This window comes from Chiloscyllium plagiosum, unplaced genomic scaffold, assembly GCF_037043375.1.
Source record: "Chiloscyllium plagiosum isolate Xiang-an unplaced genomic scaffold, Cpla_swu_hap1 HiC_scaffold_46, whole genome shotgun sequence".
Lineage (NCBI taxonomy): Eukaryota > Metazoa > Chordata > Chondrichthyes > Orectolobiformes > Hemiscylliidae > Chiloscyllium > Chiloscyllium plagiosum.
In genome coordinates, this window is record NW_028270184.1 from 15,100,979 (window position 1) to 15,124,818 (window position 23,840).

General features: G+C 45.7%; 1 long non-coding RNA gene and 1 pseudogene across 2 annotated transcripts in view; both read right to left on the minus strand.

The window, feature by feature from the left end:
• Positions 1-12,260, minus strand: part of LOC122543919 (uncharacterized) — a 14,800-nt gene extending 2,540 nt beyond the window's left edge. The window contains exon 1 of the long non-coding RNA XR_015754576.1: positions 12,159-12,260. This is a non-coding gene — a long non-coding RNA (uncharacterized LOC122543919). The remainder of the gene's footprint in view (positions 1-12,158) is intronic.
• The window catches only part of LOC122543915 (uncharacterized), a 52,883-nt pseudogene that overhangs the window by 3,339 nt on the left and 25,704 nt on the right, over positions 1-23,840 (minus strand). Inside the window, exon 5 of the transcript XR_015754575.1 lies at positions 23,243-23,293. The product of XR_015754575.1 is annotated as an uncharacterized LOC122543915 (transcript). The remainder of the gene's footprint in view (positions 1-23,242; positions 23,294-23,840) is intronic.

Here is a 23,840-nt window from a genome sequence, read left to right on the forward strand (position 1 = left end):
AGTTGATCAGTGAGTAGCACATGGTTGGGAATGGTTCAGACACATTAAGACATGGTCAGTGGAAGTTAACAGTGAAACAATGAACAGAAGTAAATATACCACTATCATTCGCAAAGAGGTGATTTTGGAGTATAGAGGCGAAACACACGAGTGGATACGGACAGAGTCAAGGACTCTCCCACAGATACGCGATCACAGCACCAAAGGTTCAAACTGTAGATGTATTGTCAAAAATACTCACCTTGGAAGCAACTTTTGTTTTCAAGTTAAAAATCTCCTGCTGGAACCCGAGGCTGGAACGTTATCATAAGAACTACTCAGTTCGGATGGTGAGGTTCCAGAACATGCTAAGATTAGTAAGTAGCAGCTTTAGCAGGCATAAAGATGCATAAACCCCCAGCAGCTGATGAGATTAATCCCAGGCTGCTTTGAGAGGCAAAGGAGGAGATTGCTGAGGTCCATGTGGAAACATTTATGTTGCTAGCCACAAATGAAGTCCCAGATAACTGGAAGATAGTTAACATGGTTCTTTGCTTGAGAACGACAGCAGGGATAGGCCAGGTTAGTCTGACTTCAGTGGTAGGGAAATTACTGGAAAAAATTCTGAGGGACAGGATTAATCAACATTAGCAAAGGTGGGATTGATCAGAGAAAGTGAGCATGGATTTGTTAGAGGGAGATCCTGCATGACTAATTTAATTACGTTTTTTGAAAAGGTGACTAAATATAATGATGAGGTAGTTCAGTCAGTGTGGTTCACATGCACATCAGTAAGGTTTTGGCAAGGCCCCAAATGGAAGGATTGTCCAAAAGGTAAAGGCCCATTGGATCCAAGGTGAGTTAGCAAACTAGATCCAAGATTGGCCTGCAAATAGGAGGCAAAGGGTGAAGGGAGGTTTTTGTGATTGGAAGCCTGTGACGAGTGTTGTACCATAAGGATTGCTGCTGGGACCCTTGCTGTTTGCAACCTATATTAATGACTTGGATGTGAACACAGAAGGTATAAGTTTATAAGTTTGCAGATTGCACAAAAATTAGTGTTGTTGATAGTGAGCAGGATGATCGCAGGCTACAATCTGATATTGAGCAACTGGTAAATTGAGCAGAGCAACAGCAGGTGGAATTTAATCCTGGTAAGTGCAAGGTGATGCATTGTGGAAGGTCTAATAAGGGAAGGATATGCACAAGGAATGGTAGGTCCCTGGGGAGTATTGAGGAACAAAGGGAATCTTAGCGTACAAGTCTGTAGATCCCTGAAAGTGTCAGTACAGGTAGGCAGGTTGGTGAAGGCGGCATACAGGATGCTTCCCTTCATGAGAAGAACCCCTCATCTTTTACCTCAGAACCCTCCAACCCCAGGGCATCAATGTGGATTTCACCAGTTTCCTCATTTCCCTTCCCCCACCTTACCCCAGTTTCCTCATTTCCCTTCCCCCACCTTACCCCAGTTCCAACCTTCCAGCTCAGCATTGCCCTCATGACCTGTCCCACCTGTCAATCCTCCTTCCCACCTATCCGCTCCACCCTCCTCTCCAACCTATCACCTTTACCCCTTCCTCCATCCACCTATTGCAGTCTCAACTACCTTCTCCCCAGCCCCCTCCCCCCATGTATCTCTCCACTCCCGAGGCTTCCAGTCTCATTCCTGATGAAGGGCTCCTGCCCGAAATGTCGATTCTCCTGCTCCTCAGGTGCTGCCTGACCTGCTGTACTTTTCCAGCGACTCACTCTAATCTTGACTCCCTTCATTAGCTCGAACGTAGAACATAAGAAAAAGAAAATCTGTTACAACTTGATAAAATATTGCTTAGACCACAGATGGAATTCTAGTTGCCACACTATCGGAAGGACATGATTGCACTGGAGAGGGTGCAGAGGAGATTCACCAGGATCTGGTTTGGGATGGAAAGTCTCAGTTACAGGGCAGCCTATATAGGCTGGGTTTGTTTTCCTTGTAGCAGAGGAGGCTGAGAGGGGATCTGATTGAGGTATAAAATTGTGAGACATATAGACAGGGTACATTGTGAGGTTCTCCCAATGGCAGACATGTCGAAGACCAAGGGGTACAATATTAAGCTGAGGCGTAAATGGCTAGAGGAGATCTGAGGAAAGAGTTTTTTTCACCCAGAAGATGTCGAAACATAGAACGTGTTGCCTGAGGTGGCAGAAACAATATTTAAGAAGTATCTGGATAAGCAGCTAAAATTCCAGAGCATGGTAAGCAATGGATTAAGTGCAGGGAAATGGAATTTGGTCTTTTTGGTCAGCATATACATGGTGGGGCAAAGGGCATGTTTTTATGCTGTATGACTGACTGGAGTCAGGAAAATAAAGTTGCACAATGGAGGCAGGTCATGACACCGTGCAATTCCGAAGGACTGAGGAGAGGTGTGGGGCTTCAAGTGCATGATTTCCATGGCAACACTAAGATTGTCTTCATCACAGCAAAGGAGACTGAGAGGCGATTTGATTGAGGTATACAACCTCATGGTATTTTAGACAAGATACAGAAAGCAAGTATGGTCCCATTAGCTGCTGTAAAAAACACAATGGGCAAGAGATGGAAGGAGATGAGAACAGAGGGGAAAGACTGAAATCTGACTTCCAACAAAAAGTATCTTGCACCACTTAAACTCCAAGACTGGTAACATCCAGGTTCTGGTAATTTGGGTCAGCTCAAAATCTGATATTTTACCTCATATTTCAAGTGAGTGGCATTGGTTAGCACTGCTGCCTCACTGCGCCAAGGACTGGGGTTTGATTTCAGCCTCGGGCGACTGCCTGTGTAAAGTTTGCACATTCTCCCACTGTCTCTGTGGGTTTCTGCCTGCTGCTGTGGCTCCTCCCACTATCAAAAATGATGTGCAGGCTAGGTGGATTATCCATGCTAAATGCTGGGTAACGGGGACAGGATGAGCCATGGGTCTAGCTGGGATACCCTCCACTTGATGGGCTGAATGGCCTCTGACTGCACTGTAGGGATCCTATACTACATTTCCACCTGCAAAACCTCACATCATAGCCACTTGAAAAGAAGCTTCCAAAATGAACAAAAGCAAATAGTGTTATGGAGAATCCAAAGGGTTTTTTTCAAATACATGAAGGACAAAAGGGTAACATGGGAGAGAATAGGGCCCCTTAAAGATCAGCAAGGCTGCCTAATGTGCAGAACTGCAGGAGATTGGGGAGATGCTGAACAAATATTTTGCGTCAGTTCTTACAATGCAGAAGGAATGGAAGCTAGCGAACTCGGGAAGATAAATAGCAATATTTTGAAAAGTGCCCAAAATGCAAACGAGGAGGTGCTGGATGGTTCAAAATACATAAGGATGGATAAGTTCCCAGGACTGGATCAGGTGTACCCTCGAACCTTATGGAAAGTTAGGGCCCCTGGCTGAGATATTTGTATCATCGATAGCAATGGATGAGGTGCCAGAAGAACGGAGGTCGTGTAATGTGGTGCCACTATTTAAGAAAGGTGGTATGGAAAAGCCAGGGAACTAAAGACTGGTGAGCCTGATATCATTGGTGGGCATGTTGTTGGAGCTGTTTCGGAGGGTCAGGATTTACATGCATTTGGAAAGGCAAGGGCTGATTAGGAATAGTCAGCATGGCTTTGAGTGTGGGAAATCATGCCTCATTGATCTGACTGAAGTTTTTGAAGTGACAAAGAGGGCTGATGAAGGCAGCGCCTTGAACATTGTCTAAATAAATTTCATTAAGGTGTATGACAAGGTTCCGCATGGTAGACTGGTTAACAAGGTTAGGTCACACGGAATTAAAGGGAGAACTAGCCATTTGGATACAAAATTAGCTAAAAGGTAGGAGACAGAGAGTGGTGGTGGAGGGCTGCTTTTTGGATTGGAGGCCTGTGACCAGCAGTGTGCCGCAAGCATCAGTGCTGGGTCCACTGCTTTTTGTCATTTATATAAATGATTTGGATATGAATGTAGGAGTTATGGTTGGTAAGTTTGCAGAAGACATCAAAATTGATAGAATAGTGATAACCAAGAAGGTTACCTCAGAGTACAATGGGACCTTGATCAGACGGGCAGAGGAGTGGCAGATGTTGTTTCATTTAGATAAACGTGAGCTGCTACATTTTGATCAGGCAAATCAGGGCAGGACATGCACTTAGTGGCAAGGTCTGGGGAGTGCAGGTTCATAGTTCCTTGAAAGTGGCTTTGCAGGTAGATAGGGTAATGAAGAAGTCATTTGGTATGCTTGCTTTTATTGGTCAGTGCATTTCAGTATAGGAGTTGGGAGGTCATGTTGCAGCTGTACAGGACATTGGTTTGGCTAATTTTGGAATACTGCATTCAGCTTTGGTCTCCCTGCTATAGGAAGGATGTTGTGAAATTTGAAAGTGTTCAGAAAAGATTTACAAAGATGTTGCCACAGTTGGACGGTTTGAGCTATAGCTGAGAACATGTATAGAGTATAAGCAGGTTGGGAAAGAGTCAAGTTCTGAGTTTTGTAAAACAAGAGGTTCAGCTGGGCACGGCCCAGATCAGATACGAACTTACAGTTAACAATGGGGCACTGGAGTCAAGGGTTAACAAGGTGGAAAAGCATTCATTATGTACAGCCATTTAACAATATGGAAGCATTCAGTATGTAACGTCAGTTTAACAAGGTGATAAGTATTCATTATGTGAAGCCAGTTAAGATTAATTGTGTAATAGCAAATGACGTGATCTTTGCTATTGACACTCGCTGATTGTAACAATCACCCATTCAATCTGTATGTTGCCTTATCTGGATGCTCCTTCCTGTAAAATGACTATATAGTTCCAGTGTACATGGGTGATTGTTCTCTCTCCCTCCAGGGCCCAGAATAAAGGTGAAGGAGGTAAAACTTCCGGGGGGGGGGGGATGGGATGACAATATTGGAGTAGTCAGCAGGATCCAAACAGACAGTTATGGTCAGGGTGGCTAGGCCCACAAGGGAAGATTTTAAACCTTGGTACCTCTTGCTGTTCCTGTGCGCTGGAGACGGTTCCCTTGCTCCATCATTCTCTATTCTATGGATTCCTCGAATGGTAATAAGTTCAATCGAGAGACAAAATTTCGCAAGTGCACTGGCAGGCAGAGGTTCGAGTCCTCTGTGCTGCTTTGGGGGAAGGGGGGTATGATTGAGGTTCCGGTCCTCTGCACGGTATTGAGATTCAAGTCCCCTGGGGTGGGTGTAATTGAGGTTCGAGTCCCCTGGGGTGGGTGTGATTGAGGTTCGAGTCCCCTGGGGTGGGTGTGATTGAGGTTCGAGTCCTCTGCGCAGTACTGGTGTTTGATTTCCCTGGGATGGGTGTAATTGAGGTTAGAGTCCTCTGCACGGTACTGGGGTTTGATTCCCCTGGGGTGGCTATAATTGAAGTTTGAGCCCCCAGGGTGGGTAATTGAGGGTTGAGTCCTCTGCACAGTATGGGGTGCGAGTCCCCTGGGGTGGCTGTAATTGAGGGTCAAGTCCTCTGCGCGGTACTGGGTTTTGATTTCCCCTGGGGTGGTTAATGAGGGTAGAGTCCTCTGAGCAGTACTGGGGTTCGAGTCCCCTGGGGTAGGTAATTGAGTTTCGAGTCTCCGCTCTGTGGTAAGGTTTGGGCCCTCTTCACGGCACTGGGGTTCAAGTCCCCCAGGGGTGGGTGTGATTGACGGTTGTGTCCTCTGCGCGGTACTTGGTTTTGCTCTCACCTGGGGTGGGTGTAATTTAGGTTTGAGTCCCTCGCTCTGTGGTAAGGTTCGAGCCCTCTGCATTTGAGCGAGGTTCGAGCCCCCATGGGGAGTAAAGCGAGAAAGGGGTTAAAGTCCCCTAGTGGTGAAATTTGAGGCTCTGAGAGTCTTTGTTCTGGGGGCAAGAGTGAGGCTTGGATTGGTGCACCATGTGGTCCGTTGTGAGGGCTCTGGTTTTATAAATGTAATTTTAATGAGAGAATGCAAAACAAAATGAGAAATGCTGAAATTAAGGCTGTACTAATACCTGGGTTGAAAAGGAAAGTTTCAATGTGAATTTTGCCATGCTGTGTGTGTGTGATGTTTAAAAATTTTGGTTTGTTAAAAGCCTGGTTCAGAAAATCCTTTTAAGTAATTGTTTTGCCTTGTTTGAATTAGGATCTCAATTGAATGTGTTTTGTGGGTTATATAATGGGGCAGATTTTGTTTTTACATTAAAATTGTACAATTTTATGTCCTTTTTTAAAATAATCAAACTTGCAACCTTTAAAACAATTTGACTGAGTGCCTTGAGCCACTGATGTGTTTGAAATTCTACAATCACTGTTTAAAAAGGAACAGTTGGGTCAGTGGTCATGCTTTAGCCAGATGAGAGTACAGTGTATTGTATTAAAATATCTTCAATGACTAAAGCACAGGAAACATTTTGTTTTCTTGCTGTTCCAGACTTTTGAAATACTTATCCTGACAGCTTTCACATTAGCCAAGTATCAATTTGTTAAAGGAAAATTAGTTTTGAATAACCCTAGAGAATTTGATTTTAGGACCATTGATTGTTGTTTATAAATGACTGACTTGTTTAGGCAGGACAATTTACAAGTTTATGGATTGTATAAAACTTGATGATGTCATAACTAGTGAACAGAGTAACAGATTTCAAGAATTCAAAGAATGATGAAATAGGCAGACACAATTTAGCGTAGTTAAAACCACCTTAGCAAGGAAGGAATGAGAGAGGAAATGCAAAGATACTTTCAGCAGCTAACATTGTCTCTAGAGTTTCTCCATTCGCAGGTAAAACATGCCTTCTGCCCACCGCCCACCCTTCCACAGCCTGATCCAATGGATTCAATCAGCTCCCCAGTCATGGGCACAAAAAGTGAAGAAATTAACAACAATGAAGAAGAGGCTTTTTGTCAGTGGCCTTCCTATGGACATTAAACCATGTGCAATTACAACATTTAAAAGGCATCCAGAGGGTCATACGAATATGAAGGGCTTAGATATGGGCCAAATACTAGCAATGGGACTAGGTTCATTTAGGATGTCTAGTCGGCATGGACAAGTTGGATCAAAGGGGCTGATTCTCTGCTGTCCATCTCTATGACCCTGTGGGAATATATGAATTCGGTGCCACAATGGGCATGACACTGCATTGTCTGATCCATCATTCGGTAAGATTGCAGCTGATCTGACTGTAACCTCAACTTCACATTCCCAGCTACTCTCCGTAACATTTCACTCCTTTGCTTATCAAAAGTCCATCTACCGCTACCTTAAAAATATTCAATTAATCGGCTTGCACTTCCATGTTTGATTCATGCATGGGATGTGGGTGCCACTGGTTCAGGCTGCTTTTGATTTGGAAGACCACTTGCAGTTGGCGGTGTTCGCATGCATCTGCATCCATGGCGTTTTTAGGTTGCAGATTTGGAAGGTTCTGTAAAAAGAATTTTGGTGAGATACTGTAGTGCATCTTGTAGATGGCAGCCATTATCACCACCATGTGCAAAGTTGCAGGGAGTGAACTTTGAAGATGGTGCATAGGTTGCTAATTGAGTGGACTGTGTTTTACTGGGTGATGCTTGTAGGTGATTATTAGCACTGGTGATAGGCATTTAAGAGTCCTACAGCACGGAGACAGGCCCTTTGGCCCAAACTGGTCCATGCTGACCAAAATGTCCATCCACGCTAACCCCATTTACCTGCATTTGGCCCATATCCATCTAAACCTTTCCTATCCATGGATTTGTCCAAATGCGTTTTAAATGTTGTTAATGTACCTGCCTCAACCACTTCCACTGGCAGCTCATTCCACCCTCTGTTTAAAAAAAGTTGCCCCTCAGCTTCCTTTTTATTCTTTCCCCTCTCACCTTAAACTGAGTTCAACCCTGTCAAGTGTGAGGTTGTCCAATTTGGAAGGTCAAATAAGAATGCGGAATACAGGGTTAACGGTAGGGTTCTTAGTAAGGTGGAGGAGCAGAGGGATCTTGGGGTCTATGTTCATAGCTCTTTGAAAGTTGCCACTCAGGTGGATAGAGCTTGTAAGAAGGCCTATGGTGTATTAGCGTTCATTAGCAGAGGGATTGAATTCAAGAGTCGTGAGGTGATGTTGCAGCTGTACAGGACCTTGGTAAGGCCACATTTGGAGTACTGTGTGCAGTTCTGGTCACCTCATTTTAGGAAAGATGTGGTGGCTTTGGAGAGGGTACAGAGGAGATTTACCAGGATGTTGCCTGGAATGGAGAATAGGTCGTACGAGGATAGGTTGAGAGTGCTAGGCCTTTTCTCATTGGAACGGCGAAGGATGAGGGGTGACTTGATAGAGGTTTATAAGACGATCAGGGGAATAGATAGAGTGGACAGTCAGAGACTTTTTCCCCGGGTACAACAGAGTGTTATAAGGGGACATAAATTTAAGGTGAAGGGTGGAAGGTATGGGGGGATGTCAGGGATAGGTTCTTTACCCAGAGAGTGGTGGGGGCATGGAATGCGCTGCTGTGGGAGTGGCAGAGTCAGAATCATTGGTGACCTTTAAGCGGCAATTGGATAGGTACATGGATAGGTGCTTAAGCTAGGACAAATGTTCGGCACAACATCGTGGGCCGAAGGGCCTGTTCTGTGCTGTATTGTTCTATGTTCTGTGATGCCCTCCAGTCCTCGATTCCCCAACCCTGGGAAAACGACTGAGTGCATTCACCCTGTCCATGCCTCTCATGATCTTATACACTTCTATAAGATCCCACCTCAGCCTCCGCCACTCTAAAGAAAAGGTTCTAGTTTGTCCAATCTCTCCCTATAACTCAAACCTTTCAGTCCTGTCAACATCCTTGCAAATTTCTTCTGCGCTCTTTCGAGTTTAATAACATCCTTCCTGTAGCAAGGTGACCAAAACTGAACACAATATTCCAAATGAGGCCTCACCAACGTCCTGTACAACTGCAACATAGATTCCCAACTCCTATACTCAATGCCCTGACTGATGATGGCCACTGTCTAGATTAGAGTGGTGCTAGAAAAGCACAGCAGGTCAGGCAGCATCCGAGGAGCAGGAAAATCGACGTTTCGGGCAAACGCCCTTCATCGGGAATGAAGGCCAGTGTGCCAAAAGCCGCCTTCACTGTCTACTTGAGAGTCCATTTTCAGACAACGGTGCACATGAACTCCCAGGCCCCTCTACTCTCCTTAAGGCCCTGCCATTCACCATGAAACTCCTATTTTGATTTGACTTCACAGGCCTCACAATTATCTACATTAAATTTCATTTACCATTTCTCAGCCCACTTCCCCGGCTGATCAAGGTCCCGCTGCAGTTTCTGATAATCTTCCTCACTGTCCATGATACTGCCTACGTTAGTGTCACCTGCAAACTCACTAATCATTGATATAGATAACAAACAGCAATGGACCCTGCACCGACCCCTGAGGCACTCCTTTAAGTCACAGGCCTCCAGTCCGACAAGCATCCTTCCACTATTACCCTCTGCTTCCTACCATCAAGCCAACTGTGTATCTAATTTGACAGCTCCCCCTGGATTCCATGCGACCTAACCTTCCAGAGCAGCCTACCATGTGGAAGCTTATCAAAGGACTTACTGATTTTACGTCTACCATCCTGCCCTCATCAACCTTCCTGGGCACTTCATCAAAGAACTCTAATAAATTTGTGAGACATGACCCCTCATGCATAAAGCCCTGCTGACTACTCCTAATCAAACACTGTCTTTCCAAATGCATGTGCATCATACCTCAGAATCTTCTCAAGCAACTTCCCCACCACCGATATTAAGCTTATTGGTCAATAGATCCCAGGCTTTTCTTTGCAGCTCTTCTTGAATAAAGGCACAATATTTGCTGTCCTCCAGTCTTCTGGGACCTCATCCTTGGCTAACGATGATGCAAAAATATCAGCCAGGGCATGTGCAATTTTTCTCTAGCCTCTTGGATATAGAGGAACTTACATTATCTAAAATGAGCTGGGCGGGCACTATTTTGTTCAGATAATTGATTATTCAATTAATTGAGCCCCAGAGGAAATCACAGCTTTCTGTGAAGTCTGCTCCCCATTCAAGAGACAAGGCAAAAGCACACTGTGTGCGAGACCCCGCACCCCACAACCCCATCCAACACCGCCCGACCCCCATCCGCCCCCCCCAACTCCAGTGCAGCCAGACTGTATACCAACAGTTAGACTGCTGCTGCCGCTTTTGTGGGATAAGTCTCCAAATAGCGCGCGCGTGCACACACACACACAACTTTTTGACAAGTTCCCACTCTGCCCTGTAGAGGACAATGTTAGAGAGATTATCTAGGGAAGGGGGGGGGGTGGTTAGGGTACATCCCTGTGTAGAACTCCAGGGAAAGTGTGGGGGAGGGGGGGAGAGAGAGAGGGCGGGAGATCAGTCATTTAGGGACGGTTCTTTGATGTAATATTTCTATCAGGACCTTGAGATCACCTTCGGATAATCTGATATTCAGATGATTGATATTCGGATAGTCGAGCTTTCTCTGTATCTGGTCAGGACTAGGAGATTTATTGACCTCTATACATTCTAATAAGTCCAACATCTCCTCTACTGTGATATGGACGGTCCCCAAGATAGGATCACTAACTTCCCCAAGTTACAAGTCTTCATGTCTTTCTCCTCCATGGTAAACAGAGGAGAAATATTCATTGAGGATCGCTTCCATCTCCTGTGATTCTACACATACATGTCCACTTTGATCCTTGAGGGGTCCTATACTCTCCCTAGTTATTTGTTTTTCTTTAATATACTTAAAGAACCTCTTTGGGTTCACCCTAATCTTCTCAGTCACAGAAGATGGCTATCTGGTGTCCCCCTTTTCACCATCCTGATTTCCTTCATCTGTAAACTCTTCTACCCCCTATATACCTCCAACAGATTCCCTTGATCCCAGCTACCTGTACCTGAGCCATGCCTCCTCTTTTCTAGTCAAAGCCTCAATATCTCTTGTCATCCAGGGTTCCCTATTCCTGTCAACCTTGCCTTTCACCCTCACAGGAATATATAGACCTTGAACTCTAGCTATCTCACTTTTAAAGGCCTCCCATTTGCCGGAGGTCCCTTTGCCTGCAAACAAACTATTCCAATCAACTCCTGTAAGTTCCTTTCTAATTTCATCAAATTTCACCTTGCCCCAATTTAGAACTTGAACTTGCTGTGAACACACTTAAATTCCACCTCATCTAAGTCCTTAATGCTGTGGCAGTCCCGGTCTATGTTCAGAACATTTAAATCTTCTACTATATCAATCCTATTCCTCCTGCCCGTCTCTCTATTTCCAGCATATTTGTCCCTCTAATTCTTGTTGACTATTTGGGGGCCTATAGTACATCCCCAATAACTATCACCATCCCCTTATTTCTTAGCTCCATGCACAAAGCCATAAGCAAACAGTACAGAAACAGATGCTTCAGACTAACTAGTCCGTGCTGAATATAATCCCAAATCTAAACTAGTCTCACCTGCCTGCTCCTGGTTTATATCCTTCCAAACCTTTTCTATTCATGTACTTATCCAAATGTCTTTTAAATATTGTAATTTTACCCACATCCACCACTTTCTTAGGAAGTTGATTCCACACACAAATCCCCCTACGTGGGTTTAAAAAAAAAGTCCCCTTGGTGCTTTTTAAAAAAAATCTTTAACAATGTGTCCCAGAGTCTTGAAATCCCCCATTCGAAGGGAAGAAATCTACCACTAACTATCTATATCGTTCATTATTTTATAAACTTCAAGAAAGTCTCCCCCCCAACCTCCTGCACTCCAGTGCAAAGAAAATCCCAGCCTTTCTCTGTAACCGATATTTTCCAGATCTTGTTGCATTTGGATAAGGGCATGTTCCAATTCGTTTGTGCTGCTTTTATTGTGTCACCAACATTCAAAACAGACCAACTAACTCTCCTGATTCGAGTTGTGCGTGTGAAGACTCCCTCTCAAAGCTCATTGCAAAGGAGATTGCAAAGGAGTTTGCAAAATTCAGACCAGTCTCCTTGCTGCTTCCTGCGCCAGGCTGGCTGCATTTGTGCCCTGGGGCATAGTGCCCCTATTAAACATGGCGGCCATGAATTGGGTCCAAGGCAGAGAGGAAACCTCGCAGTTACCTTTCCTATTCGCTGCAATTGTGGAAGCAGCCGGTCCTTATTTGGTGATTGGAAGCCGCACGGAATATTTAGGAAGCTGTCTTACCTACCCAGCCCGTCCGCCCGAAAAGCCGCTCGTTGTCTTGATTATAAATCTTACCGCGGGCAGGTCCGAGAGCTGACCGTCACACCGGCCCGTCATCCAGAGTGCGCATGCGCCGGAACGTGGTCGCAGCGCGATTGACAGCGACGCAAGATAAAGAGGGGCGGGTCCGGAGGACGGGGCGGGTCCGGAGGACGGGGCGGGTCCTCCAACCAATCGGATTGGAAGAAGCGCGGGATCGGGTGTTTTGTCCTCGTGCCCCTTCGGGAATTCCATTGTGAATTTCGTACCAAAGTTCGACTTTAGTAAACTTTGAGTTGCTGCTGAGAGTTCTCGAATTGCCAACAGAGATCATTGATGCTTTCAAATAGGTTCAGCACCGAATGTCCAACTCTAGCCCATAACCAGTATGACAAGCAGAATCAAATATTGTTACACTATTAACCCTCAGTGACGGAATGAAATGTTAAAGGATTGATTTGTTCTGCTGACATGTAAGAAACTGGATGTCTGGGGAGGCGGGGTGGGATTCTGTTTTGCAGACAGGATGTGACAATCTAATCATACTGTTTTGAGAAATAACCTAATCTCACACTTGTTTCTGGAAATAATCTAATCACTTTGTTCGGGGTGGGGTTCTGTTTTGCAGACAGGATGTGACAATCTAATCATACTGTTTTGAGAAATAACCTAATCTCACACTTGTTTCTGGAAATAATCTAATCACTTTGTTTTTGGGCGGCTGGGTCTTGCGTGCACGACTGACTGTGATGTAAAACCCTGTATGATGGGAGGATGGTTCCCTTGCTCAGAGAGTCTCACTTGACAAGCTCTACAAGCATCACAAAGTGTTAAGTGATCCTCCAAAAGCTTGTACATGCTGAAATAAATTGTGGCTGTGCACTGAAAAAAAAACATTAATGCTACATGTTAAGAAATATAATAGTAGTTCACGATTCCAGTTTCTGGAACCGTGCAAGTTCACCTCAGAGGCACTCACCTTCCTGACTTGGAAATGCATTGCCAATGTTGCTGGGTCAACAATCCCAGAATTACTTCTTCCAGCAGATGGACTACAGCGGTTCAAGAGGCAGCTAGAGACAGGCAATAAATGGGTCTGCATCCCATGATGAATAACAAAACAAAAACCTGAACTTGTTAAGGAGTGTAACAGGCAAAGCAGATGAGCTTAGAGCCTGGATTAGTCATAGAGTCATACAGAACAGTCCAACTCAGTTATGTTGGCCAGGATTCTCAAACTGAATTAGTCAAATTTTCCTCAAATCCCTCTAAATCTTGCAGATGCTGGAAATCAGATACAAAAACAGAAATTACTGAAAAATCTCAGCAGGTCTGCCAGCATCTGTGGAGAGAAATCTAACGTTTTGGGTATAGTAACCCTTCAGAACTGATGGTAGCTAGGAAAAAGTTGAAAATGAAACAACACCAGGTTATAGCCCAACAGGTTTATTTGGAAGCACAAGCTTTCAGAGCACTGCTCCTTCATCTGGTGGTTGTGGAATATCAGATCGTAAGACAGCATTTATATCAAAAGTTTACAGTGTGATGTAACTCAAATGATATATTGAAAAAGACCTGGATTGTTAAGAAATCACCACATTCCACAACCACCTGACAAAGAAGCAGCGCTTTGAAAGCTAGTGCTTCCAAATAAACCTGTTGGACTATAACTTAGTGTTGTGTGATTTTTAAACTTTGTCCACCCCAGTCCAACACCGGCTCCTCTACATAAGGAAAAAGTTGTTTTTTATGCAGAAGGTAGGGTGGGGGTGGGGCAGGGGTCAGGAGGACATAAAGCCCAAAGAGAGAGAAGAACAGTTGGACAGACAAAGGAGTGGATTATGATCGGAATAGCTGCTAATGGGGACTATTAGTGGCTAACAATGTACCCATTGTGTAATAGCAAGCCATGGTGGTGTGGGGTTTGGGGTAAGGACATGGGAACGGTGCCTCAAGCCTTAAGTGTTGAACTTGAATGCAGAAGGCTGTAGAATTCCCAGGTGGAAAATGAATGCTGTTAGAATCATAGAATCCTTGCAGTGTTGAAACAGACCATTGGCCCAACAAGTCCACACCAACTCTTCAAGTATCCCACCCAGACCCATTCCCCTAACCTATTACTCGACATTTCCCATGACTAATGCATCTAACTTACACATCCCTGAACACTATGGGCAATTTAGCATGACCAATTCACCAAACCTGCACATCTTTGGATTGTAGGAGGAAACCGGAGCACTTGGAGGAAACCCACGCAGACATGGGGAGTTTGCACAAACTCCATACAGACAGTCGCCCGAGGCTGGAGTCAAACCTGGGTCCCTGACACTGAGGCAACAGGGCTAACTACTGAGCCACCATGTCGTTCAACTTGTGGCGAACTTTGCTGGAACACTGCAACAAGCCTGATATCCTACAGGTTCACATTATGTGACAAAGCAAAAGCACTCTGGAAGCTTGTGATTTCAAATAAACCTGTTGGACTATAACCTGGTGTTGTGTGACTTCCGACTTTGTCCACCCCAGTCCTACACCATCACATCCACAACATTGCAGCAAGCTTGAGGCAGAGATATTGGCCAAGGAACAAGATGGTGTTGAAATGGCAGTCAACTGGAAGCTCAGTCTGCTTTACGGACAGAACATAGTGGTCACCCAGTCTATATTTAGTTTCTCCAATGTAGAGGAGGTGAAAGGGAGGACTGCAGATGCTGGAGATCTGAGTCAAGTCGAGACCTGAAATCTGCTGGAAAAGCACAGCAGGTCAGACAGCATCCAAGGAGCTGGAGAATCAATGTTTCAGGCGTAATCCCTTCATCAGGAATGAGGCCTGTGGGTCGGAGGGGCTGAGAGATAAATGGGAGGGGGATGGGTTTGGGGCTAAGATAGTTGAGAATGCGATAGGTAGATGAAGGTGAGGGAGAGGGTGATAGGTCGGAGAGAGGGGTGGGGCGGATAGATGGGAAAGGTGATCGACAGGGCAGGAGGGCGGTGCCGAGTTGGAGGCTTGTGACTGGATAATGTGGGGAGAGAGGAAATGAGGAAGCTGTTGAAATCCACATTTATCCCGTGTGGTTGCACGGTCGCAAGGTGGAATATGAGGCGTTCCTCCTCCAGGCATTGGGTGGTTAGGGTTTGGCGATGGAGGAGGCCCAGGACCTGCATGTCCTTGATGGAGTGGGAGGGGGAGGGGGAGTTGAAGTGTTTAGCCATGGGGCAGTGGGATTGGTTAGTGTGGGTGTCCCAGAGATGTTCTCTGAAACGATCTGCAAGTTGCCGTCCTGTCTTCCGGACATAGAGGAGAACACACTGGGTGCAACAGATACAGTAGATGACATTGGTGGAGGTACAGGTAAATTTCTGTCGAATGTGGAAGGATTCCATGGATCCTTGGACGGAGGTGAGGGGAATGATATGGATGCAGATTTTGGGTTGAGGGCTGGTGGGGGTCATGGACCTGATGAGGGAGTTGTGGAGGGAATGGTCTCTCCAGAACACTGATAGAGATGGGGAGTGATGAAAATGTCTTGTGGTGGGATCTGTTTGTAGGTGGCGGAAGTGGCAGAGGATGATGTGATATATGTGGAGGTTGGTGAGGTGGAAGGTGAAGACTGGGGGGGTTTTGTCCTTGTTGTGTTGGGAGGTTGGGGTTCAAGGGCAGTGGTGCAGCAAGTGGAGAGATGCGCTGGAGGGAAATTGTGATGTTGGAAGAAGGAGGCCATCTGCGATTTTCTAAGCTGGAATTGGTCATCCTGGGAATGATGCGGCAGAGGCGGAGGAATTGGGAAGAAGGGATGGCTTTTTATCGGAGGCAGGGTGGGATGAGGTGTAGCTGAAGTAGGTATGGGAGTCAGTGGGCTTGTAGTGGATGTCCGTGGTTAGTCGGTCGTCGGAGATGGAAATGGAGAGCTCCAGGAAGTGGAGGGAAATGCCTGAGATGGTCCAGGTGAATTTGAGGTCAGGGTGAAAGGTGTTTGTCAAACTGATGAACTGTTCAACCTCCTCATGGGAGCATGAGGTAGCACCAATATAGTCATTGATATAGCGGAGGAACAGGCAGGGGTTGGTGCCGGTGTAGCTGTGGAAGATGGACTGTTCCACTTCCCTCCAGCGCATCTCCTCCACTTCCTGTACCACTGCCCATGAACCCCACCCCTCCCAACGACAGAACCCCCCAGTCCTCACCTTCCACCCCACCAACCTCTGCATACATCACATTATCCTCCGCCACTTCCGCCACCTACAAACAGACCCCACCACCAGAGATATACATCACTCCCCATCCCTATCAGTGTTCTGGAGAGACCATTCCCTCCGCAACTCTCTCGTCAGGTCCACGACACCCACCAGACCATACCCCACTCCTGGGCATCTTGCCCTGCCACCGCAGGAAGTACAAAACCTGCACCCACACCACTCCCCTCACCTCTATCCAAGGCTCCAAGGGATCCTTCCACATCCATCAGAAATTTACCTGTACCTCTACCAATGCTATCTACTGTATCAGTTGCACCCAATGTGGTCTCCTCTACATCGGGGAGACAGGACGCCTACTTGCAGATCATTTCAGAGAACATCTCTAGGACAACTGCACAAACCAACCCCACCACTGAACACTTAAATTCCCCCTCCCACTCTGACAAGGACATGCAGGTCCTGGGCCTCCTCCATTCCCAAACTGTTACCAACCAATGCCTGGAGGAAGAAAGCCTCCTATTCTGCCTTAGGACCCAGGAACCACATGGGATAAACGTGGATTTTAACAGCTTTTTCATTTCCGCTCCCCCCACATTATCCCAGTCACAGGCCTCCAACTTAGCATCGCCCTCCTGCCCTGTCCATCACCTTTCCCATCTATCTGCTCCACCCTCTCTCCGATCTATCACCTTCTCCCTCACCTTCACCTACTTATCATATTCTCAACTACCTTCACCCCATATTCACTGTCCCCCCTCCCATTTATCTCTCAGCACCCCGGCCCACAAGCCTCATTCCTGGTGAAGGACTTATGCCCAAAATGTTGATTCTCCTGCTCCTCGGATGCTGCCTGACCTACTGTGCATTTCCAGCACCAATGTAGAGAAGACTATATTGCGAGCAGTGAATGCAGTCGATGAGATTGGATAAGGTACAGGTATTTCACCTGGAAGCTGTGTTTGTGCCCTTGGATGGTGAGGAGGGAGGAAGTAAACGGGCAGGTGTTACACGAGGGATGTGCTGTGGGGCTACTGGGCAGTGTTGGGAGTGAAGGGGGAATGTACCAGGGAGCCCTGGAGGGAATGGCCCTTGTGGAAAGCTGACAAGAGAGAGGAGGGGAATATATGTGTCAGGTGGTAGCATCCCACTAAAGGTGGCAGAAATGGCAGCTATGATCCTCTAGATGTGGATGTTGGTGGGATGATAGGTGAGGACAATGGGGACCCTATCACTATTGTGGGAGGGAAGAGAGGTGTGAGGGCTGAAGTGTGGGAAATGGCCCTGTCAAATAAGGTGCTGTGGAATCCTGGATTGAGGAAGGTGGTGGACATTTTGGAGGACTCCTTTTCAAAGTTGGCATCACAACAGATGCAATGGAGATGGGGGAACTGGAACAATAGAGTTTTTACAGGAATCATAGAATCCCTACAGTGTGGAAACAGGCCCTTTGGCCCAACATGTCCACACTGACCCCCCGAAGAGTAACCCACCCAGACCTATTCCTCTACCACTCTACATTTACCCCTGACTCAGACATCTAACCTACACATCCCTGAACACTATGGACAATTTAGCATGACCAATTCACTTCGCCTGCAGATCTTTGGAGGAACCCACCCGGAGGAACCCACACAGACACAGGAAATTGTGCAAACTCCACACAGACAGTTGCCCAAGGCGGGAATCGACCCCAGGTCCCTGGTGCTGTGAGACAGCAGTGCTAACCACTGAGCCACCATGCCAAAATATGGTGCGAGGATGTATAATCAAGGTGACTGTTTAAACCTTACTTATCCATGTACCTGACCAAATGTCTTTTCAATGTACTACCTCTTAAACATTTCCTTCGGCACCTCGTTCCATACACACACCACCCTCTGTGTGAAAAAGCTACCCCTCAGGTTCCTTTTAAGTCTTTCCCCTTTCACCTTAAACCTACGCCCTCTAGTTTTGGACTCCCCTAAAGGGAAAAAACCTTGGCTATTCACTTAAGCTATGCCCCTCATGACTTTATAAATCTCTATAAGGTCTTCTATGCTCCAGGGAAAAAAGTCTCAAAATATCCAGGCGGCCCTCTATAATTCAAATCCTCTAGTCTCAGTAAAATTCTTGTAACTTTTGTTTTGCACCCTTTCCAGTTTTATAACAATTTTTGCATAGGAGGGTGACCAGAGTTGTATGCAGTACTCCAAATGTGGCCTTATCTTGGTACAGCAGTAATAATGATATCCTAACTCCTGTATTCAATGCTCTGACCAATGAAGAATTTGTCTTCATTATCTTGTCTACCTGACATGCCACTTTCAAGAAACTATGGACTTGCAACCCGAGGTCTCTCAGTTTGGACAACACTATCCAGGGCACTACCATTAACACCATGTCCAGCCCTGGTTTGACTTACTAAAATGCATCTACTCATATTTATCTAAATTAAACTCCGTCTGCCATTCCTTGGCCCACTGGCCCAATTGATCAAGATCCCAATAGACGTTTAAATAACCTTCTTCATTGTCCACTATAAACCAATTTGGTGTCACCTGCACACTTACTAACCATGCCTCCTTTCTGCTTATGGCAATTGTTTGTATAAATAATGAACAGCAGATTCAGCATCAATCCTGTGGTGGACCGCTGGTCACAGGCCTCCATTTCGAACAACAACCCTCTACCACTATCCTCTAGCTCCTACCATCAAGCCAATTTTGTATACAGTTGGCTAGCTGTCCCTGGATCCCATATGATCTAACCTTACTAATGCCAAACCTTGTCAAATGGCTTTACTAAAGTCCACCGCTCTGCCCTCACCAATTTTTGGTTACGTTCCCTAAAAACTCAATCACATAAGACATGATTTTCCATGCACAAAACCATACTGAGTATCCCTAATCAGCCTTTGCGATTCCAAATGCATGAAGATCCTGTCACTCAGAATCCTCTCCAACTACATACCTACCACTGACATCAGGCTCACTAGTCTGGAATTTCCCTGCTTTCTCTTACAGCCTTTCCCAAATAACAACACAATGTTAGCCACTCTCTAGTCTTCTGGCATCTCACCTGTGGCTGTCGATGAGTTTAATATTTCTGCTATGGGCCCTGTAATTTCTTCCCTAACTTCCTACAATGTCCTGCTTGATCAGGTCCCCAGGATTTATCTACCTTTATGCATTTTAAAACCTCCAGCACATCCTCTTTTCAAGACACCACTATTAATTTTCCGAGCTTCAATGTCATTCGCCACAGCTTTAGTACACAGAACTATGACATTATAACCATTACTTGGTTGAGAAAAGGGCTAGACTGGCAGCACAGTGCTAGAAAAGGGATGTAAAACTGGTGTGGGAGTTGCATTACTGATTAAAGGTAATGTAATAACAGCACAAAGAGAGGACATAGAGTCATAGAGAAGTACAGCAGAGAAACAGACCCTTCGGTTCAACTCATTCATGCCAACTAGATATCCTAACCTAATCTAGTCCCATTTGCCAGCACTTGAACCATATCCATCGAAACCCTTCCAATTTATATACCCATCCAGATGCCTTTTAAATGTTGCAATTGTACCAGCCTCCATCACACCCTCTGGCACCACATTCCATACATGTACCACCCTCTGAGTGAAAAGGTTGCCCCTTAGGTCTCTTTTATATCTTTCCACTCTCACCCTGAACCTATGCCCTCTAGTTCTGGACTCCCTCACCCCAGGGAAAAGACTTTGTCTGTTTATCCTATCCATGCCCCTCATGATTTTATAAACCTCAGCCACCGATGCTCCAGAAAAAACAGCCCCAGTCTGTTCAGCCTCCCCCTGTAGCTCATGTTCTCCAACCCAGCAATATGCTTGCTAATCTTTTCTGAACCCTTTCAAGTTTCACAACATCCTTATAATAGGAAGGAGACCAGAATTGCACGCAATATTCCACAAGTGGCCTAACCAATGTCCTGTACCGCTGCAACACGACCTCCCAACTCCTATACTCAATGCTCTGACCAACAAAGGAATGCATACCAAACGCCTTCTTCACTATCACTTTCAAGGACCTATGAACCTGCACTCCAAGGTCTCTTGATTCAGCAACACTCCTTAGGACCTTACTATTAAATGTATAAGTCCTGCTCTGATTTGCTTTTCCAAAATGCACCTCGCATTTATCTAAAATAAATTCCATCTGCCACTCCTCAGCCCATTGGACCATCTGATCAACATCTCATTGTATTCTGAGGTAACCTTCTTCGCTGTTCACACCTCCAATTTTGGTATCACCTGCAAACTTACTAATTATATCTCCTATGTTCACATCCAAATCATTTATATAAATGATGAAAAGTAGTGGACCCACCAACGATCCTTGTGGCACTCCACTGGTCACAGGCCTCCAGTCTGAAAAATAACCCTGCACCACCACCCTTCTATCTTCTACCTTTGAGCCAGTTTTGTATCCAAATGGCTAGTTCTCTCTGTATTCCATGAGATCTAACCTTGCTAACCAGTCTCCCATGGGGAACCTTGTTGAACGCCTTACTGAAGTCCATATAGATCACGTCCACACCTTTGCCCTCATCAATCCTCTTCTTCAAAAAACTCAATAAAGTTTGTGAGACATGATTTCACATGCAAAAAGCTATGCTGACTATCCCTAATTGGTCCTTGCCTTTCCAAATATGTGTCAATCCTATCCCTCAGGATTCCTTCCAACAACTTGCCCACCACCAATGTCAGGCTCACTGGTCTATAGTTCCCTGGCTTTTCCTTACCACCTTTTTAAATAGTGGCACCACGTTAGCCAACCTCCAGTCACCGGTGACTATCGATGATACAAATATCTCAGGAAGGGGTCCAGCAATCACTTCCCTAGCTTCCCACAGAGTTCTAGGGTACACCTGATCACATCCTGGGGATTTATCCACTTTTATGCATTTCAAGACATCCAGCACCATCTCCTCTGTAATCTGGACATTCTTGGAGGGTTCATCCAATGAGGTCATAAGGTTAGAACTCAGGAATAAGAAAGGTGCAATCACAATGACAAGATTATATATACGCTTGCCAGATCTTGGAATAATACAGAAGTGTTTGTTGTAGTGGGTGATTTTAACTTTCCCAATATTGACTGGGACTCATTTAGGTTCTTGGGCTTTGATGGGGCAGAATTTGATAGGCAGGTTTGTTCAAGCAGTATGTAGACAGTCCAGCTGGGGAAGGGTCTATACAACACCTTGTATTGGGGAATGAGTCTGTCCAGGTGATTGAAGTTTTGGTGTGGGAGCATTTTGGAAACATAATACCCCGTGAGTTTTAAGATAGTTACAGATAAGGATAAGACTGGTCCTCATGTGAAAGCACTAAATTGCGGTAAGGGTAATTACAACAGTATTAGGGAGGAACTGGAGAAATTAGATTGAGGGCATATGCTGGAGGATAAATCCATAACTGTCATGTGGGAATCTTTTAGGGTGGCACAGTGGTTAGCACTGCAGTGTCACAGCGCCAGGACCGGGGTTTGATTCTAGTCTCGGGCAACCGTCTGTGTGGAGCTTGCACGTTCTCCCACTGTCTGCGTGGGTTCCCTCCGGGTGCTCCGGTTTCCTCCCACAGTCCAAAGATGTGCAGGTTAGGTGAATTGGCCATGCTTAATTGCCCATAGCATTCAGAGTTTGTAGGTTAGGTGCATTAGTCAAGGGTAAATGTAGGGGAATGGGTCTGGGTTGGTTACTCTTCAGAGGGTTGGTGTGGACTTGTTGGACCAAATGGCCTGTTTCCACACTGTAGGGATTCTATGTTATAGCCAGTTGACCAGAGTTCAGTACCAGCATATTCCAGGGAGGATGAAAGATATTGTAGCTGCATAAGACTTCAGTTAGGCCACATTTGGTGTATGTTCTGGTCGCCACATTACAGGAAGGATAGAGAGAGTGCAAAAGTGGTTTACCAAGATGTTATCTCGTTTGGGGTGTATTAGCTATAAGGCCATGTTGGGCAAGCTTGGATTGTTTTTGCTAGAGCATCGGAGGCCGTGGGGTGACCTTAATAGAAGTACATAAAGTTATGAGGGGTATGGATTGGGTGGATAGTCAGTCTGTTTCCCAGGATGGAAACCAAACGTAGGTTTAAGGTGAGAGGGGGAAAGTTTAAAGGAGATGTGCAAAAATGTTTCTTTAACAGAGGGTGGTAGGTGGCTGGAATATGCTGAAACTTTATTGCTGGAACAGCACAGCAGGTCAGGCAGCATCCAGGGAACAGGAGATTCGACGTTTCGGGCACAGGCCCTTCTTCAGGAATGAGCAGAGAGTGTTCAGCAGGAGAAGATATCTTCTCCTGCTGAACACTCTCTGCTCATTCCTGAAGAAGGGCCTGTGCCCGAAACGTCGAATCTCCTGTTCCCTGGATGCTGCCTGACCTGCTGTGCTGTTCCAGCAATAAAGTTTCAACTTTGATCTCCAGCATCTGCAGACCTCACTTTCTCCCCGGCTGGAATATGCTGTCAGAGGGAGATGGTAGAAGCAGATACGATAGCAATGTTTAAGAGTCATTTAGACAGACACAAGGACAGGCAGAAAATGGAGGAATATGGACTACATGCATATTAGTTTGGAATGATGGTTGGTCGACGCAGACACAGTGAACTAAAGGCCTGTTCCTGTGATGTATTGTTCAATGATGACGCAGGAGGCTTCTTGACTTAGTGAATCTCTCCCTTCACAGCAGTAGAATTGCCTCTCCTCAGTTGATAGCATTGCTGGATAAGTAGATTGAAAGACTTTGTGAATCCCTTCCCACACATGGAACAAGAGAACAGCGTCTCATGTATGAACTTGCTGCTATGTTTGAGGTTGGAATCCCACTCCACTCCAGGCGGATCTTTCCCCACGTGTGCGCTGGTGAGTAATGAGGTTGCATGGGTGCTTGAACCTCTTACCACGGACAGTGCAGCTGGCTTCTTCTTAACATGAATCCACTGCTGGCTCAACAAGGTGGGTCAAACTGTGAACCTGACCGTACACAGGGAAAGTTATTGACGAAACCGCTGAAGACGGATGCGCCTAGAACACACTTGGATTGTCACTTAGCTACTCCATTTCAATCATGGAGGGGACCTTCAACATAATGAAACATCCCTCAAACAAATTCAAAACCATAATCAGCCAATACAGATATCATGACTAGTGACCAGAGGATTGTAGCCTGATCCTACAGTCCGGTCAATGAAGTTTGAACTGTTGGAGGGAATTCACTGGTGGCAGGGAACAATGAGTTCCCAAAGAAACGTTATTCAGTTTATGAACTAAGGGAGTGAAATTGAAATCATTGCTTGTGAATAACATGTTCATTTTGCTGAAGAGGTAAGAGAGTGAAGCTCACCCACAGCCTCAGTCATCACTTTAGGACAAGCAGAGAAAGAATAGGACGTGGGCACTGAATCTGAAACCGAGTGGAGGAGGGGAGGACTGTGTGGGACAGGAGCCTTT